Consider the following 4,587-nt stretch of genomic DNA (forward strand, 5'->3'; position numbering starts at 1 on the left):
CCATAGTACTAAAAAAATCCAGAATTGTGGATACCCAAACATTTTTGAATTTGAACATTTCAAGAGTTACATGAAGGTCTTTCAATCTGCCCATCTCGCAGGAATTCTCCGAAAAAGTTTCATAACATTTTTTGATTAAACACAAAAACGTCTACAGTACTTTTGAATTTACTCTAAAATGTTGTAACTCGAAATTTTTTTAAACATCTGGTACTCGTCAAATATTCAAATTCAAACATTTTTATTTTTTTATTTTTTTTTTATTTTGAGTGATGGAAAAGTGTTGTATGTGTTTTTTGTAGAACTATTTCCGGGGAAAAAGATCTCGGATCCAAACTGCTAAACCCTTAAAATTTTTAAATTCGAAAATACTTGACTACTCGCCCTGAATCTCCAGACGAGGCATTTTGGAAAATGTATTATTCCATTTTATTGAAAATACATTTTTTGTTGCTAAAAGTTCAACTATTTTTTTGAAAACCCCTATTTTTTGGTTAAAAATGTATCCTTTTTGGTTTAAATATTTCTTACTTTTAAAAATTAACTTATTCCGCTAAAAATATGTTATTTTAATTAGAAAATAATGCTTCTAACGGGAAATTTCATTATCCCATTTCTTTTTGAAAATGTATCTTTTCAAGTTAAAAATGTAAATAGTTTGTTGAAAATTCGCATTTTTACAAAAATTAATTCTTCTAATCTCAAATTGATCTTTCTTAGTTTAAACTTTATCTTTTTGGTTGAACAATCTACCATTTGGTTAAAAATGCATCTATTCTGTTCAAAATGCAATACTTCTAAGTTATATTATAATATGCGGATTTATAATTTTGTTTAAAAATCGTTTTCCTTACGTAAGATTAATTTTTTAACTCCCCTTAATCTCCCACTGTTATAGAAACTAATTAGATCTTACCAAAACCTCCTCTAAAATCGTTCTACGTAATTTCTTGGATGAGCCCTGATCAAATTCTGTGCCTATGACTGTTACCAATAAGGATATCTAAAATTAATTCAGAAACACACTTTTTTTATAAAATAATATTATTGATCTCTCAGATGTAAAGTTGTTTTTTTCACCTCAAAGAAAAATAGATTGTGATCAGAGAAGGTGAACAAGTCGTTGGCAAAAATTTAGAAATTTTAAAAATTGGGATTTCGTAGCAACTCTGAATTACTGTAGAGTGCAATAATGTGAAACTGTACAAAATTAGAAAAATAATGTTACTAGAAACTGCAAGTTTTTGTAATAATTCGCACCACCATCATGGTATACTACATCTATACCATGTATAAACTACTACATTGCCAGGCACTATCAAATTCAAGAATTTTGATGTGATTGTCAACTGTTTGCAGTGTTTTTATAGAGTTCTGTGTAAAAAAATATTTTTGGAATTTACCGTGGATTCAACACGATACCAGCGATCTACTGTGCTTATATACTTCCTGTTAGTGCTTATAATAAACGATTGCTTTAAGCTTATGATTTGTGATTCAGTCTTCTCCGTAAAATCACATAAGCACACCATAATCTTTTTCCCACACAAGGCGATAAATCACCTAAATCCCTCAAAACTGGGAATAAAACAGCCTCCATGCCCCGACGAGGACGTGAGGGTTGGAAAATCAGAAATGAAGACGCACAAAAGTAAGCGGAGATTTCTCGGCGGTGAAGATAGTGTCGAACTTGAGCCGGGGATCGTTACGTCCCGTGACAAAGGACTGTAAAGCATAAAGCTCCGACTTGAGGCTGGAGTAGAATGGTGCAGGATATGGGGGTGGGTGCCCTGGCACGGGTAGGTTAGGGGGGCATTGGCAATGGTATGGTAGTGTTAGTCAGTAGTAGTAGGATACCGTAGGGCAGGGCAGACTATCGCGAACCAGAGTATGGGAGTAGTTGGCAGTCGGGACCAGACACTCTCTATATAGCTATAGTCAAAGGGTACTCTGTGCGACTGTGTACTGTGCTCCACCGTGCAGGCGTGCACCAGACGTCGGAGGGGATCCCGCTCCCATGGTGTTGTAGGGCACTATATCAGGCTGGAAGCGCGCACACACCATTTCGAGACGGCCGATTTTAAATGAAGAAAGCGCCATCCCATAAGAGGGGAGAAGCTTTCATCGACGCTCATGAAAACTCCACTGCATCCGAAAACAACGCTTTTACTCTTTCTTATTCTCCAGACTTAAAAACCTCGCTCAGAGAAAGAATAAGCAATAATAAAAATGCCGAAGTTTCATCATTTAGTTATCAAATTGTGTTTCTTGTTTCTAGGAATGTTGTCAGAATATTTCCAATAATCATAGTATTCAGAGAGAGTAAACGATAACTACCGAGGTCGATTCTCTTTCAGGTTATTTTATTACCGAGAAGTGTTAAAATGATACTTTGTCTTTCCCGTGTACCTCGTAGTTCATATAGAATGAATTCGATACACCAGAACCGCGTTTTAGTCACCCGCGGTTTAGTTATTCCTAGAATTTCTGGGCCACGCAGTTTGTCAGGGAGGCTTGGCGAGATCGGTTGCGACTGTCATCTCGGAAGGGCCGCAGCGCGCGAGTACTCAGTCGAATATATTGAGCAATATTATATGTTCCAGTTGGAAAAGGTTTAGGCGGCCCTGACTGTTTACGTTTTAATTACTCGGATATAGTTTCAAGGTCAGAGTGAGGCAAACCCCGACACTGTAACTAAACCGGGAGTTGGATCTACCTGAAAATACAGATTTTTGGTTACTCATACGCCTACGTGGGCACTTTTGCTTAGCAGATATAATTAAGATTAAGCGTTTGGGTAATTGCTTGAGAGATTGAAAGGCGACCTTGAAAATTAGAAGGACGGGGGACCCCATGCCCTACGCCGAACTCCTTTTCCAGGAACTAGCAAAAAAATGCATGCGTTTTAATGAAAAAATACGCAAAATCAGTAGGTTAAAAAAATAGAAGATAATCGACATTTTCAAATAAAATTAAAGATACCATTTCTACAATTTCACTGTTCCCTTCTCCTAAGCATCCTTTTCTTACCTTATAATAATAGTCGAAATAACTATACCCTCTGAAATAATCGAATTAGATATGATCGAGGGTATGATCGTTTTTGGCGGAAGGTGAAGAATGTTATTTCTGGTAAAAAATTTGTGTTGAGAAAGATTTTTTTGGGGATAAAGGATCTTTGGAGATCAGGCATGATGGTTTAGTTCTAGGAGTTAGTTTAACTTGCCAGAAGGGTGGGTTCGTCACCCTTGTTGCCTGAGAGACAGGGGCAAGGTTTTCAGGGGCGTTGGACTCTGGACCATTGGGGGTTGTAGAAAATACGACGACCGCGACACATATACGTCAGCAGGTCGCCTTCAAGACGTGTAGCCAGTAATATCGACCGACCCACCCGCCTGCCTCCTACAACGCAACCTTCTCCACTCGACTCACACCGACAGTCAAGTCTCGACCATCCTACCCACGCACAGCCCTGTATTTCCACAGCCCCACAGGTCGATTCCACAGACGTGAGAATCTCTAGACCAATACACACGTGCGTTTGCCGTTTCAAAACTCCCACATATTTCGCAACAGTTCACGTCTGAGTATCGTCCATGGATTAAATGCCACATCCTCGCCGGCTTTTCCAAAATCATTAACAACGAACTGAAAAAAGAGACAAAATTTATTTTCAGAGGAAGTATATGAATTTGTGGAAATTATGAGAATTTGAAACCTGAAACGTATGAGTGCAAAAAAGAAAAGTATAAAATATTTTGTGGATGTTTTTATTTTTTATTATCACATAATGAGTTTATATTCTAATGCTTTAGCCAAAATTAGCCATGCTGTTGAGGATTCGAACCTTAGTGCCAGGATACAAAGTAGACTAACAATTTATGAAATCCTTTTTTTCCTTTAGTGGATAAATGGTCTGCTTCTGGATTAATTTAAATTTAAACTTAAATAGATAATATGAATTCAATATGTTTTAGGAATCTTGAACATTTATCGTCATCTTTTAAAACTCAAAAAATAATTTTTTGCACAAAAAATGAAAGCAAAATATAAAAGTTTGTTAAATTTTTATTTCAACAATCTTTTAGTTGAACATTTAGTTAAATTTTGTAATTTTTCTCTTCTATGAAAAAAATGTTAGTGAATATTTTAGTAATATCTATAATCTGAATATAAATTATTGGAAACTTTATTTAATAATATCACAATTTTTAATTTTTAGTTAAATATAAACTTTGCTATTAGGTTCAATCTAGTGGTGCGCATTGGAGATTACGTTTGGAATTAGTGCATTAATTATGACCTAATTGCTTTTCGAATCGTTAATTATAGGTGATACTCTATTATCCAACCACTTCGTTTAGCGCGATTATAATTCTATCGGTTATAAAAGGTTGCTTTATTGCCTCACTTCAAATTACTCAGAAAACATTTTAACACTAACACTAATTCTAATTTTGAAATTGTAAATAAAAAATCTAAAGCAAATGAAAGTAACTATTATACTACAAATATATCACACAAAAGCTGTACTTTTTAAGAATTTTAATTAGTTATCACATTTGTGATTAATAAAATATTATTTAT

The sequence above is a fragment of the Belonocnema kinseyi genome, chromosome 9, assembly GCF_010883055.1.
Source record: "Belonocnema kinseyi isolate 2016_QV_RU_SX_M_011 chromosome 9, B_treatae_v1, whole genome shotgun sequence".
NCBI lineage: Eukaryota > Metazoa > Arthropoda > Insecta > Hymenoptera > Cynipidae > Belonocnema > Belonocnema kinseyi.